Source organism: Argiope bruennichi, chromosome 5, assembly GCF_947563725.1.
Source record: "Argiope bruennichi chromosome 5, qqArgBrue1.1, whole genome shotgun sequence".
Classification (NCBI taxonomy): domain Eukaryota; kingdom Metazoa; phylum Arthropoda; class Arachnida; order Araneae; family Araneidae; genus Argiope; species Argiope bruennichi.
In genome coordinates this window covers 41,228,242-41,245,342 of record NC_079155.1, presented here as the reverse complement: position 1 = coordinate 41,245,342, position 17,101 = coordinate 41,228,242, and the positions used below count along the sequence as shown (strand labels likewise).

At 31.1% G+C, this 17,101-nt stretch overlaps 1 protein-coding gene across 3 annotated transcripts in view; it reads left to right on the top strand.

Annotated features, from left to right (window-relative positions):
* LOC129968508 (IQ motif and SEC7 domain-containing protein 1-like) overlaps nucleotides 1-17,101 on the top strand; it is a 671,655-nt gene that overhangs the window by 340,167 nt on the left and 314,387 nt on the right. The gene's annotated exons all lie outside the window — the stretch shown is intronic.

Here is a 17,101-nt window from a genome sequence, read left to right as displayed (position 1 = left end):
AGGATTTCAGTATGAGGGTGAAGACATTTGAAGTGAATCGTGAGGGTGAAGAATGCGAGTTCAATTCTTGCGAAAATCAATAATTTTTTGATACTTAATAATTTTTTCGATAATTATTCCATAAAAAGTAACTAAAATAAAATTTTTCTTTGTTTACTTAAGAAGAAATTGAATTAAAAAAAGTTTTATATCTATATATATTACTTGTCTTTTAAATTCAATTCTTCTTTTCGAATTTGCTATGGAATGGCGAAAGTGTCTTTAGTAAGTGTTCACAAAATTTTGATTTATAGGAAGGGTTCTTATACAGTAGATTGTGACTCTATCTAGAGAACTTTTCAAACTTTTTTTTCTTAATTATCTTAGTTTTTAATTTCTTGACTTAAATATTCATTTCAGTACCAGTGCCAGTACTAGAGGTTCTTAAACAGCAGATTTCTGTCTGCTTAAATATACGTTTTCAGTACCAGTGCCAGTACTAGATGTTCTTAAACAGCAGATTTCTGTCAGCTTAAATATACGTTTTCAGTACCAGTGCCAGTACTAGATGTTCTTGAACAGCAGATTTCTGTCAGCTTAAATATACGTTTTCAGTACCAATGCCAGTACCAGGTGTTCTTAAACAGCAGATTTCTGTCAACTTAAATATACGTTTTCAGTACCAATGCCAGTACTAGAGGTTCTTAAACAATAGATTGCAACTCTCTGCGGGGAACTTTTCAGACTCTTCTTAATTATCGCAGATTCTACTTGCTTCATTTAAATATTCGTTTCAGTACTAGTGCCAGAATTCTTACAAATCATAAAAATATTTATTTATATGGAAAAGTAATAAATCGGCTTATTACTAAAGAATTCCTACTTTCTTGAAATTTTGTGAAACCATTGTTAGTCTACAACCATTTTAAACAAACAAACAAAAATGTTCCATTCATTTGCAAGCAAAACGGATAGATTCATGAAATTTGGAATTTCAAATTTTAGATCAATCACGAACGCACCGTTTGATCGTCGAGGCAGCGATAGAAATGTCTTAAAATCATTTAATTAATCATTTAATCAAACATTCAGAGCTCCATAATTCAATCGAAGAAATGTTGAGCTTTTTTTTTCTTTAAATATTAGTTTGACAATGTCATTTTTTGCAGTATGACTGATAGGATCAAGAAACTATATTAATGTTTGTATTTTTTTTTTTTTTTTTACAGAAATACATATATTGACGGAAACAAATATAATATTGCAGTATGTAATATTTTTAGTACATGGAGCGAAAAAGATTATTGAGAAGGGGAATAATTCAAATTTTTATCTATACATCTCTTACAAAGTATTAGGGGGCGCGGTGGCCTGGTGGTAAGGTCTCGGTTCGTGAGCGGTCGGGTTTCAAGTTCGAGACCCGATTCCACCGAAGAACCGTCGTGTAAGGGTGTGTGTTGCACGTTAAATTTGTTATGGCCAAACGTCCTCCCGCTGGTGTGGAGAGGGAGTGCAAGCTCAGGTGTCATCCTCGTCATCTGACCACGGCTCGAAATTACGAGGTCCGTTCCAAAATAGCCCTAGTGTTGCTTTACAATGGGACGTTAATATAACTAATCTAAATTCACAAAAGTATTCATACTAGGAAGGAGGCTGTTTATGGTTCCTTATAGCAGTCGATCACATTACACCAGCGACATTTCTTTTTTCATTTGTTATATGATGTAAGGAAAGAGAAACTTTGTTATAATTGCCCTCAAACCAGGTATATTCTTGAAAGTTTTGGACTGGAGCTATGTTTGTCTAAACCATCAAGCCTAATGTCTAAACCAAATGGATGATACTAGAATGTTCAGAAATTTTGGTGATAGGATTAATAGGAGGCACGTTATTCTTGATTGTTCGAGTACCTACTGCGGCTTGCACTGGGAGCTATAAATGGCCGGCTATCAAAGCCAAAGTGCGTGCGAAGACTCCTGTACGGAGTCTTATAGGGAGTCATATATAATGTATATAGTTTTATGAATCATATATATAGTTTTTATAAATTACGGTCCATAAAAATTGTCCATATATTTTTTTTGAAAGTGTACAGATATCGAAATGCATTACAACGTATCCATTAAATGTATACTATTGGAAATTATCCTTTCAAAAATAATCGATAGAAAATGAATTTCAAAAAATATTTTGTATATCCACATACTTCTCTGCTTGAGGGTTAGAGACACTGCTAATTCTTTAGTTCATTTCTCCAAATAAGGGATTAATATGTCATTTTCTGGAATTGACTGATATACGAATCGTTTCGTTTAATTCTTCTACGTAAGGAAATGGAATCAGAAAATCCATCGATACATTTTACTGTCTACGCATTTTAAAACATAGAGTTACATAATTTGCTTACCAAAATATGAAACATAGAGTTACATAATTTGCTTACCAAAATATAAAACATAGAGTTACATAATTTGCTTACCAAAATATAAAACATAGAGTTACATAATTTGCTTACCAAAATATAAAACATAGAGTTACATAATTTGCTTACCAAAATAAAATATCTGCTTGTCGGTGTCTCTTTTATCATTCACTCTCCAAAATGGAAATCCTTAACGGATATCATCTCCATCGGCAATCTTCAACAAAGGCCTGTCTTTATACCCCATTCTTCCACTAAACCTATTCGTTCATCTCTTATGGCATTAGGAAGATGTCAACAAAAATAAACACAAACACGATTTTAGTCCAAAAACAAAACAGACAACAGAACATTACCCGCATTTTAAATTTTCGGTGTCTCCCAAATCTCCTTTTCGCACCTTCTAACATTCCTTGAATTATTGAACGAGTGGGGGGAGAGTAAAAAGAAGAAAACTGAATCTCTAGTCCACGTCAGGTGGTCGGGAGGGGGGGGGAGACTATCACCCTTTCACTGTCACATTGTGCGAACGGGAAGATAAGTCTCCCACCCTCCTCCACCCCCAATGAATCGAGCGTTCAAGATTTTAAAGATTAGTTCGTTTCCGTAGCGGGGAAGAGCTATATTTCCTCTTTTCCGTGATAGAGCATCCGTTACAGATTTCAGAACGAGGGGGGGTGGTATCGATGGGAGGGTGGCCTGCATTTTAGTATTCGATGAAAAGGAAGGCGTATCTTTGATGTGAAATCGTTGTTATTTCCTGCTAGGATTTGAAAAGAAAACACTTTTAAGGTTATTTCCTTTGCCAATGGTTGGAAATGGAGATAAGTGCCGCAAGTTTTCGTTTGAACTTTTCCTCTGTGCAGTGTGTGGTAAATAAAATGACAAAATAATGCTGTTTGTGAAAAATGTTCTTGTTTACGACTAATTTGCGGGTTTCTGTGTGGTTAATTGCATCTTATCTAATTTCTTTCCTTCGGAAAATTTTGCTTATGTAGTAACTCCGTTGTATAACCATGTATCAAAGGAAATAATTTTCTTGTGGAAATTTTTTATTTAATTTGATTTATGAATGCGGTATTTGGTATTAAGTTGCGCAGAATTTGTTGACAATCAGGCTTGACTAGTACAACCTCTCTTTTAAGTGACATGGGCATTTTATTTTATAAAATTGGAGAGGAATGATGCGATATAATGCTGCTCTATAGCTTAGGACAGTTTAAATATCTTGTGATTCTCTCTAAATTCGAAAGAAAATGGTTGTTTTTTATAAGAACTAGTTGAATTAAATATTAATTATCTATTATTCCAGTTTGATTCTAAACTCATCGGCCTTTTGATTGGTATTTCCTTAATTTATTTTTTAAGCTCGACACCGAGATAAAGAAATATAACAATAGTTCATTCCTTAATGCAAAGAAAAATCTTATATACACATTAAACGTATTCTGTAAAATAATAATTGTTAAATATTGCAGTTTTTAGTAAAGCTGCTCTAAACCTGCAATGTTTAACTTGCATAAATTATACAGGCGAAGTTATTTGAAATCTTTGTTTTTAATCGAAGATATTGCTAGTCTCATTTCATCTTCCCCCTAATATTTATAAGTGAAGGCAAATTACATCTTGGTTAAACACGATTATTTTACAAGATCACTTAAGGAGAAGTGAAAAGTTTTTGAAAAGTAATTAATTCTAAAATTATCTCTAAAAGGCATAGAGTTAAATATCGTTTATCTAGTTCATCTACAGTTTAAAAATGCTAATAAAATGTATTTTATTTTTCCAATTATTTTAAATGCAGAGTTCCCAAATCTTTTTTTCATTTCCTCTGATCGTTGTAGATTCAAAACATTTTTGTGATCGCAAATCTGGAAAATAGTAATCAAATGTCATGTTAATTCATGATAATTAAAAAAGATTTCAATTAGAATAAAGATTTTGAGAACTTTTATGGTATCTCTTAAGACTAAATTCTTTTTAAAATTTTGCTTATAAATACCGTAGAACCTGTATAAAATAACTTCCTGTGGCAAAATTCTTCATTCATTCATTCATAAAGTTTTTCCCATTTTATGAAGCATTGTTTTAAATGATACATTCAAATTCGAACTGATGAAAGTTTTCTCTTAGGTTTCGATTGGTGTCGGCTAACTGGTTCAGAAACAATCAGTTGTTTGAAAAAAAAAATTTCTCATGATAGTTAATATAAAATTGAATTAAGATGCAGTTTTTTCAAGCAATTTTGTCGCTACGTATCTTTAATTTTTTAACTCCTATTATCTGAATTGTAAATTATTTACTAACATTTTTTCTTACTGAATGACTTCTCCTAAAAGAAAACAAATATTTATTGAACCAGAATTGAGCATTAAAATTAGCCGTTCACTCCCGCACCTGGCTTCATATATGGCGACCCAACAATTTGTATAGGTGGAATGAAAGACCACGTTGGGGGGGGGGGTGCAATATCAAAGCGAAATAGGAACAAAAAAATTAAAATTAAATCTGCGATTGCAAATTTTGAGTAATCATGTAAGAACATTATTATTTTTAAGTCATTATTTGTCTTAATTAATTTAAGTCATTAACCAGTTTAAACCGATTTGAAACAATTACGAGACTTCTCTATCGGTCTCTCTCCCTATATATATAATTTTTTAAAACTTTCATTTTTAATTTTTCTAGCTGGCAAACATAGTTTTGGAGCTCGACTGATTTTGAGGTGAAATAACAGCTATGATGTCATAGTTCTACGTCAACCTTTTCAAAATGCATCTGCTTTCAAAGGAGCATACGTAATAATATAGCAATACTGGTAAAAGCAGGCCAACCTTTTACAAATGTATCTGCTTTCAAAGAAGCATACGTAATAATGATGCAATATTGGTAAAAGCAGGTAAAAAAATGCGATTAAAAGATGATGATGAAAATTGTCATTTATGCTTTATTCATTGCCTACGCAATTTCGAGCTTCAAAATCTCCTAAACAAAACAACATCATGTTTTCACATGATAAAAATGTGAAAAGAGTGAAAAATGAATTAAGAGAAGCAACTAGACTTTGGATATGAAAGAAAGAAAGGAGTAAAAGGTAAAGAAAGATCTGTGGCAAAGCTCCAAATTTGATCTGAGAGTCCCCACCCTCAGTATCTGGTAATCTTAATAGAAAAAAACGAAGCATTTTTACGTTATTAAAAGTGAAAATATATCTCGAATTCTTCCTTAGCATATAGCAAATAAATTTATGTCAAAATAAATAGGTACAGCTTCATCATTAAAGACGGATGTCTCATAAAAATTTTTTTTATTTACTCAGATATCTTACTTTATTTGAAAACAATTTCTAAATATATTTCACTAATTAGTTATAATGAAATTCTAACAATTTGGCTTTGCATTATTCTCTAGATGTAATACTGAAAACGCGATTAAAAATTATATTGAAATTTATTTGCTTTTTAATGCTTTAAATTCATCCACTGAACTGAATTTTTATATTTTTCCCATTAATTTAAACCATGTTTGAGAAGTATATAACCAGCAGTTTAAAAAAATCGATTTTTATCTCATAATCTTTTATTCGAGACATAATCACCTAACTATATGTACCATCTGTCACCTACTTTCGCATAATCTTTTATTCGAGACATAATCACCTAACTATATGTACCATCTGTCACCTACTTTCGCATAATCTTTTATTCGAGACATAATCACCTAACTATATGTACCATCTGTCACCTACTTTCGCATAATCTTTTATTCGAGACATAATCGCCTAACTATATGTACCATCTGTCACCTACTTTCGCATAATCTTTTATTCGAGACATAATCACCTAACTATATGTATCATCTGTCACCTACTTTCGCATAATCTTTTATTCGAGACATAATCACCTAACTATATGTACCATCTGTCACCTACTTTCGCATAATCTTTTACTCGAGACATAATCACCTAACTATATGTACCATCTGTCACCTACTTTCGCATAATCTTTTATTCGAGACATAATCACCTAACTATATGTACCATCTGTCACCTACTTTCGCATAATCTTTTACTCGAGACATAATCACCTAACTATATGTACCATCTGTCACCTACTTTCGCATAATCTTTTATTCGAGACATAATCACCTAACTATATGTACCATCTGTCACCTACTTTCGCATAATCTTTTATTCGAGACATAATCACCTAACTATATGTACCATCTGTCACCTACTTTCTGTGTTAAAAACCAACCCACAACTTCCAGTTAATTGCGGTTTAAATCTAGAAATAATAGCCCATTTCTGGAGATGACATTGAATAAGTTAGTTGTTAAATTTATTCAAGGAAAGTTTTCGTTGGAAAATCTCCAAATAGATTTGCATAAATTAGTATTTGGTTTGAATTTTTCAGGAATGGATTGGTAATGTGCAGATTTTTTTTTTTTTTTCCCCTTCATGTTTTATTTGTCATTGAGAAATAGGAAATTTTCCAGATTTTGTTGTCAAATTGTTATCGTCAATATATGTTTTGTTCAAAATATTATAGATTCACGTTTTTATTATTTTCTGTTTTCTTTGCTGCAATCTGAAGATAATCCTGATTTCTAATGTTAATTGAATAATAATTTTAATAAAATCGGTTGAATAAAACTTAAATTTTAATAAAACTCAGTTTTTTAAAAACACATTTAATAATATACTAAATAGTAGAAACTTATTTTAATTAATTTTTGATTGTATTTTAATTTTATTGCTTTAATTACTTCTTACCAGGTGGCGCCACAAGTACAAAAATATCACTTTATTAAAATAATCAATTTACTGATAATTAAGTTCTGAATATAGTAAAGCTGCGTATTGTTATTTCAGACATATAGTATATAAAATTTCAAGCCTGTCGATATTTCTAGCTAAAATCGATTAAATAATTTATCTTCACCAACATGAAACAAATCAAGTTAAATAAAAATATTATTCTTAAGAAAGGCCTACGATGATATAGTAGAACTCTGATTTATGAATTCGAGACTGTATTCGTCGATGATCTCCACAAACTTCGGAATCGAAGTAATTAAATCTGGCACTGAGGTGCAAAAGTTATGTTGGCATGTAACCAAAGTTCTGAGAGAACAGGCTTATTCTGTCTGTGATATTTAGAGTTTAACATATATAATACACGTTACTATTTGTCATTAGGGATTGCAATACCGGTATACCGGGATACCGAATACCGGTATTTTGAGCCATTTTACAATTTTGTAATACCGGTATTCACAAGTTTAAATACCGGTTTTTCGGTATTTACTAGAATTTTTTTTAATTGTCTCCACTATATGATCAGGGATCGCCAACATAGCAAAATTTTATACGTTTTTGTTTTTGTGCCTTCCTAACGGGCGAAATTAATTAGCTAATTAATGGCGTAATTAATTGCTTAAATCTAAATTAGCGAAACATGGATTATCCCTGAAAGAAGATATTGTATCCATAACGACTAATGGAGCAACAGTTATGAAAAACGTTGAAAAGTTGATTGGTGCAAATCAGCAATTGTGCTCTGCTTATAGAATTCAAATAGGAGTAATAGATATATTATACCAAAAAAATAAAGAACAGAAGAATCCAAATACTGTGGATATAGAAACTTCGGATTCCGACATTGAAGAGAGTGAGAGTGATATTGGCAATGAAGATAATGACTATGTAATTGTGGAAGAAGATATTGTTAATGAGGATGAAATATTAACTCATCAAGAATTGCTTCCTATAATTTATAAAGTTCGAAAAATTGTTAATATATTTAAACGTTCCCCTGCAAAAAATGCCATATTACAAAAATATATACTAACTGAAAATAAAACAGAATATATGTTAATAATAAATTCTAAGACACGTTGGAACAGTTTACTCCTAATGATGGAACGGTTTTTGAAACTTAGAAATTCAATCCAAAAAGCAATAATCGATTTAAACCTGTAAATTAATTTTTCAAATAGTGAATTCGACTTAATATCCAGAACTATATCAGATCTACTTACAATAAAACTGACTATAGAGGCATTGTGTCGGAGAGATTTTAATTTATTAACAGTTAATGCAACAATAAATTTCATGTTGCAATCGTGAACACTATAACACTATCACTAAAAATCCAGATAGTGAAAATCACTATCTGAAGAATTATATATTACATTGAAAAATCGCACAGAAGAACGGCATACCGAAATAGAATATGTCTTATGGTATTTACATAGTTATACAGATTTTAAAAATGAAAATGAAAAAGAAGAAAAGAAAATAATCAATTCAAATCTGATTAAATTTATAGTCAATTTTCTTACAATTTTTTACTCACAAACCTATCCACATTCAGAAGAATTCGGTTCAGTTATCGAAGATTATGATGACACTAATGTCGATAATGAAAAGGAATTGCCTCTTGAAGAAAAATTAGAATTAGCGATAAAGAAAAAAAAAATCAACGAACCAAAATACAATACAGAAATTAGCTATATCCAAAACCATCCGACGAGAAATTGATTTATTTGAAGATGAAGGATTTAGAGGTAAATACTTGGAAAAAGTATATCGCGTATTGCTAACAGTATCACCAACTAGCGTAGATGCTGAAAGAGCGTTTTCGACAGCTGGTAATTTTTACACAAAATTACTTTTCAGGCTTAATGACAGTACAATGGATGCATTATGTTTTTTTTTAAATCACATTTCAAAAATTTGTAATAGTACCAAGACTGAATAGTGATAGTGATACACTTTTTTTGTGATTTAAATAAAAAGTTGTTCTTTTACTTTTTTGTAATTCCTTATATACTGTTATAATTTATAAGTTACATATTATTTTTTGTGATATTTACACTTTTTTATAAAACTGGCAAATAAAACAAAGAAACACCTGTATTTTCTTTATTTTCCTAAAATTTCTAATACCGGTATTAAAACCGGTATCCCGGTATTAAGATTTTAAAAATACCGAATACCGGTATTGAAATTTTGGTCCGGTATTGCAATCCCTATTTGTCATAATTAATATATATTCAATAAAATTTCATTTAAAACAAACTGGAAAAATCATTGTAGAAGCAGTAGTGTCTTCCTAAATTTTCTCGCAAAAGCTTTAATAAAAGTGTTTACACTTTCCTTCATATAAAATGTTCGGTCTTTGAAATAAAATTTTATCTAAATAATCATTTTACTCATTAAATCATTTCAATCAATCATCAGTTATTTAAATAATTAAATATAGTGGAACTGCGTATCGTTATTCAAGGCATATAGTGTATGAAATTTTTAGCATATCAGAAAAATGAGTAAAAAAAATCAGTTAAAGAATTGTATCTTTACCAACCTGAAACAAATCAAGTTAATTAAAAATATGGTTTTTAAGAAAGGCCTGTTATATATATTACAAAATATTATTTACTATAATTTATATACATTCAGTATAATTTCGTTAAAAACAAATTGGAAAAATCATTGCAGCAAGCAGGAGTGTCTTTCCAAATTTTCTCGCATATTCTTTAATAAAAGTGTTTACTTTTCCCTCATATAAAATGTTATGGTCTTTGAGCATGACCGTGAACTCTGCGAGTGTTCATATTTTATTCTGAAATTCACACGCGTGAGATTTTGCATTTTGTAGCACAACAAAGAAAACATAATATTTTTAATTTTTACCCTTTTTTTCAATTGTTTGGAACCAAAATGTGACGCGGAAAAAACATTTTTCAGTCAGTATATGGTCAAGATCACGTATCAATTTTTAATTACAGTTTTTGAGTGATCGCGTTTACATAATCAAGATCACGCATCAATTTTTAATAACAGTTTTTGAGTGATCGCGTCAATGTATACATCAGTCAAGTCATTGATGAATTTAGTTCGAAATTTAATACAAATCTATTCTTTAGATGGCAAAACTAAATAATTGCTGGATAACAAATTTTATCCAACAAGTTGTTTTTGTTTTGTAATTGTCATGTTCGCTTGTACCCTTACAAACAGACAGGCTGCCTGTGAATCGATTTTGTTCAAAATTTGACCGAAATCTGTAAGTTGGGTGCAAAAACTGCATGCCAAATCTCACCCGTCTAGCTCAAAACATTTTTGACTTATTTTGTTTATTAATAGACACATTTCATTCTAAAAGTATGTGTTTCAAACTTGCATAAATTTAAAACTTAGAAATTCATCAAAATCCTGAGTCTGAATTATATAATGATTATAATACTTTCTCTTCGTATACTTCACGTACATGAAAGTAAATATAAATTATAAATAGCTACCAAATTAATGTTGTAATTTCACAGTGCTCCGTAACTGATACAAAAATGTGCTATTGTGTCAATCAAAAACTAATATTTTTTTTCAATATCTCGTAACAGGCAATTATAGGGAATATGAATTTCACAAGTTATTAATTAAAATCATTAGTTAAAATAAACTTCATAAAAATTGTATATCACTATTAAGGATTTCCGATGATGAGTTCACAAAATTGGGAATCCACTAGACACTCCGCATGGCTTTCTAGACCAGTCTTTTAAATGATGAAATATATTTTCAAATTATTCTAATGAGATTATATAATGAGGCTCAGTCTGCCAAAATCTGACCCCTCATCTCACCCCTCGTGCTTCACACAGTGAAGTGGTCTTTGCTGCTGCGTCAGCGAGGTTGGTTCTGCAGACATAGATTAACATAATTAAATTACTTCAGAATGTTACAAATGTGCAAATAAGTCCATAATGTTTTAATGTTATTAGGCATATCTCATATCAAGATTGTTGGATTAAATTAAAACTTTATTAATGAATGTAACTTCTTTACATTTCAAGCTCCTGCTTTGCTGTGGCAGAAACTTCAAAATTTGATCTTAAAGAAGCTGAAAAGACTTGTATTGCATCAAGATTAGGCTTTATTTTTTATATATATGGCGAACACAAGGAAAGAGTATTGTAATCTTTAAAATGTTCGAACCATCTTTTGAAAATCTAAGCAATACATGTGCGAACCCTGCATTGTTTTTTTAAAAATAGTTACCGGCATAAGATGGTTCTAGGTTTGTTATCAGAAAAATTGTGCTATATTTGAATGCATGTTAAACGGTTGTAAAAAGGTCACAAAAAAGGCACATTGGTTTTATACCACGTTTCACTACGGATCAAAAAATGATGCTGATATACCATTTATTGAAAAGGTTGCAATATCTAGTGAGACTTGTTTTCACCTTAACCATCAATAAGTCACGAGATTAGAGTTTTAACAAAGTTGGTGTCATTAGTGATTAAGCACTATTTTTACTTGGTCATCTGTATGTAACATTGTCCAGAGCAAAATCTAGAGCTGGAATTAGAATCAAGCTATACTATGCAGCATTAAAAATATTGATTTCAAAGATACTCTTAGTTAGTTAAAATTAAGGAATATGAAATATTAGTAAACATTTTTTAACGGTTTTTAGAAAGTTTTTATTTTATTTGCTTAAAAATTTCTAATTTCATATTTAAATTCTTCATTCCTTCTGAAAAAGTAACGAATCTCCACTGACGATACTTCTCCATACAGTGGTGGAGGGGTAGTCGGCTGTACACAAGAAACCTGAGTACAAAAAAAAAAAAAAATGCAGTTTTGAAATTGCTCTTGTTTGCCATTCTTTGCATACAATAATTTAAGAATACTTTCGGCTCGACCGATGAAATTTGGTATGTGGTCTTTCCTTACACCAAATTTGTAAATTTCTATCAAATTTTGAATAATGTATTCTCAGGAAATTTATCTGTCCAATTTGCGAGTGCAAGGGAACAAGATAAAATATAAAAAGCTAAATGCATAAAATTTTGTACTCATGTTTAACATTTAAAATGTAGATCTTTATCAAATTTTCAACCAGATCTCTCAGTAAATTGACCGTCGGTCTATCTGTACTTTCACACGCATGCAAACGCAGTAATTCAACAATACAATGAATATAATAAATGAAAATTGGTAGGCGATCTAATTATAGTTTTATGTCAAATATTTATTTCAATCAATTGAAAAAAAAATTGTAGAGGGGGGTCCAAAATGCACTTGTAGTATTTTTTATTATTATTATAATAGAAAGCACACAACTCTCATGCGTGGAACTCAGAAAATGAAATTCTGTCCACTCGTGGCACTCAGGACCTTACCTAGATCCAGATGACTCAAGTAAAAGGGGAATAATGAATTTATTTCATATTTACCGTCAAACTTTTGGAGAGACCACGTCCGCGTGTTTATTTTTTAATCTTAATTTTTCCATGGAAATTAAATGAGTACCTCTTATTATATGTGTGGATTCTCATTTATATAAATTCGAAAATATAAATGAATTTAAGATACTGAAGCTATTCAACTGATTTCTTCTTTAGAGTGTCAAACATGGAGAGAGCTTTCTTGTCGTGCATTCTGAGCGCTATTTCCTTTCCTATTATAGTCTGTGTATTTTCCGTAAGCGGTTCAAGGTCAAATTTTCTACCGCTTTACTAATACCAGACAACCAATAACGAGGTAGAAAATGTGACCTTGAACCGCCTACAGAAAATACACAGACTATAGCGATTTCATGTCTGTTTCTTCTGCGAGTTTCTATTAATGCCGGCGTCCTGGCTTACGGGTTGCGCGTCTTCCCCGTGATCTGGGTGTCTCGGGTTCGGGCATGGTTGTTCTTCCCCTGTGTTCTATCTGTGAGGTGTGTGAAAGATCCCCCTACCCCCGCCTGTAAAAAGGGGTTGTGCAAGCGAGTGTGTGAGTATCGTCTTCATATGAGCTAGAAGTCAGACTTCTGCCCTCGGGTGCTCATGGGTTTTTACCCTCAGAAATTACTGCACCCGCTTTCCAGGGTAACGCGGACATCATCTTCAGTTTTTACTAGTTCTATTCTTGTATACGCCTCGGCTGTATCATTTCTACCAGATTTTCATATTTCTTTTGGAGTGAAATGTCATTCTTTATTATCCAACATGTTCGCTTTATTTCACCGAGTTTACACCAGACAATTTGCCAATCAATATCCTATGATACAAGACATGTTGCTAAGTGTTAATAGTTAATAAACCTAAGGAAAGCACTATAAAGAATGATGGCGATGATAATGAAGTGGTCTTTAAAAAAACTTCGCAGGGAGAAATCCGAACAAACATCTGATAGGAAACAGCAAATTTCACTTCCAAGGCAATATCAAAGATGATGTGTCTTTAAAAGTCTATTGGGTTCCGAAAGCCAACTGCTTTTAAAAATGCATAGAAATTAAATAAAAATGAAAGAAGTTAACAACTCATACACTTGATGCAGCAGTTTTAACATTTTAGTACTTTAAGCGAAATTTTTCCTATTTTAATCGAGCTTGCTTTTCGATGTTTCTTTTTCAGACTATTACTTAAATTGATAAAGTAAAATCAAGCTTATATTCTAAGAACAGTTCATATTTCCATGAAAAAGTTCCATACCCTATCTTCATTTTTTCCATAGAAAAATTAAAGTAGTTCATGGAATTTTCTAGAAGAATCTACTGATTTCGTTTCCAAATTGAAACGTAACCATTTTCCTTGCCTTTAACAAAACATTTATTTTTGTCGCCAAATGATCACCAAGAATGAAAATCATTGGCCCGCCATCCATTAAGAATTGTTTTAAATCGGTCTTTTCAAACATTATTAAATTTGCAGGGAAATAAAATTGTAGATTTAAGATCATATTAATACAGATCTTAATAACAAAGATCAAACATGATGTTTCTCAACGTGTAGAAAATAATAGTTCTATATCTTCAACAGCTCAATATCTTCTTCAACTGTTTCATGTCTCAAATGCCGACATTTTTCACGACAGTCGATATGCCTGATTTTATTGAAGCTTCAAAAAAAATGGAACCGCATGAACATTTTAGAAACTTTTTTTTAATGAGAAACAGTTTCTTACATAGAAATTATTTTTTCGTAAGGTTGGGATTAAATTGCTAATAATTGCTGTTCAATGTCAAGAACTTGTAAAAAATTTCGTCAGAATTTAATTTTCTTGAATAGAGGCCCTACTATCTATCTCAATGTGTATAAAGTTGTTCGGAGTTTCATAACTGCATCCACTTCTTTTTTATCAATAATTGATTCATTTAATAAATCGAAATGTATTTCTCATCAAAATAAAATCGTCTCTCATTTCGTCCTTTTGCTGGATTTTGTTCGACTGAAACCCCATGCGAAAAATTTAAGTAATAAATTTCGCTGAATGGCGACCCTGCTGTGTATCCGAATATTATAGAGTTGTTTCCAGTTTCATAATTGCATCCATTTCCTGTTTTTATCAATAATTGATTCATTTAATAAATCGAAATGTATTTCTCATCAAAATAAAATCGACATTTCGTCTTTTTGCTGGATTTTGTTCGACTAAAAACCCCCATGCGAAAAATTTAAGTATTAAATTTCGTTAACTGGCGACCCTACTATGTATCCGAATACGTATAGACTTGTTTCCAGTTTCATAACTGCATCCAGTTCTTTGTTTTAATAAATACGTTATTCATTTAACAAATTAAAATGTATCTTATTATCAAAAGAAAATCGACATTTCATCTTTTTACTCGATTTTATTCGACTGAAACTCCACGCGAAAAATTTTCCGCCTCTCACAACAAGGAAGAATATTCATTATTCTCACTTGCATAGTTGAGCAATGTATCTAAATTCTTAGAGGAGCCAGCACACCATTAACATTATCACGAGAGAGAAAAGCTTCACAGGGCTAGATGAGATGGGTTTGGCAGCGGAGAGGCTAACAGGACAGACAGACAGACAGCAGCGTCAGAAACAAATGCTCGATATGATCGTTATTTGAATTAACTGCGCTGCCGAGGAAAAGGCAGCTGCGGTAGAAGAGCTGTTAGTTCCATTCGCGGCATTCAAGATAATGTAACTTCGGCTGTGTCAATGGTGGAGTTAAACAAAGACAAGCAAGCTTGGTTGTCTCTTCCAAAGATTTAAAATTTCTCTCGAATATTCGAATACTGTACGGAAATTGTTTTGTTTAGTTAGTTATTTATATAGCATTAAGATTTATTTATTGTACTCATTTTCGTAGTTGCTGAAATGCTCAAGTAACCACCTTTTTTTTTAGTTTGCACACTTCATTTAAATTTTACATTTATGGTATGTTACATTTTATATAAAAGTTTACAATCGGGGTAAATTTTAAAAAATATGATATTTTTTTTTAATTTTTACATTAATTATATTAAAACAAATCTTACAAATTACGAAATAATAACCTTTAGGATAAATTTAGCATTTTTACTGAATCTATCGTGTCATCCTTGGCGGATTATTTGGTGATTAAATCCTGGCGTGAAGTTAACATTCGAAAATCAAATCTGTGTTTTACATGCGTTTTTTCCAATCGATTGAAACAAAATTTTGTTAAAAAGCTACGCTTTTAGTCACAAAATCCCAAACAGAATTTAATATATTTAACTCATTGTGTTTTTGAGTTTTCACGTTTATATTTTTGTGAAAGCACGGACCGACATGCGGTCAATCCGTTGTTGGTTTTTGCTCAAAATTTGATATGTTACTCTACAGATGTTAAATCTGTGTACTGAGTTTCATCTATCTAGCTCTCTTCATTATTTAATTATCATGTTAAATGATATTTGAACAACCGGACATATAAACTTCTGATTGGAGTTTGCTCAAAATTCAATAAAAATCTATACATTTATTATGAAGACCGTATACCAAATTTCAACCGTCATGCTCAAGACGTTTTTGAGTTATCTTTGTCTTATACACATGAACATTTTTCAAAAATGTGTTTTTTGAACTTAAGAAATTCTAAAATGTTGAAATTCGTCGAAACCTCGAATTCGAATTTCTTGTATATTTCTTGACAAATTTCTAGTATACTTGATTCAAAATCTTTTCTTAAAAAAATCTTTTCCTTTGTTAAAAAAAATATAGTGCTATGTTCCAATGTAATTTACTGTAATGTTCATTGTTTTCACGGCTCGATTTGGTTTCCATGGAAACAAATACGAAACTAGGATAAAGAAAATGAAAAATAACTAAAAATAACATACCTATAGAGTCAATTTTGTTCTTCTCGAATTGTCTGAGATTCATCGATTTTACCTTCGATTATCGCAAAATTGATATTGTACTAAATGATTTTACTTTTTCTCTCATCTGATTCATACGGCATTGTTTCTAAAAAATATGAACTTAGTACAGTCTTTTAATAATAATAAATTCTGTTGCACATTTTTTTTTAATTAGGGAAGCAAAAAATATTGTGATCCCTTACTTCTAATTTTGACATAAATATTCCAAGTCATATACTAATTTATGCTTTTTAGCATGATAATGTTTATAGGCTGAAATACTGCATTGTTACGAACTTGCAATATTGTTTCCCATCACAATAACTCTCCTGGTAGTTGTTGATAGTACATACAGTAGCGATAGTGAATACAGTAATGGTTGTTCAATAGATGTGAAATCATTGACCCTCAGGTTAGGGTACCATCTGGTGACGAATTTCGCAACAAAAATAAAAGACCCAGAATATTCGAGAATCTTCATTAGAACTCAAATTACAATATTTTACTAGAATTTTCGATTAACTCAAAATTGATATTGTACTGTATCATTTTAATTTTTTCT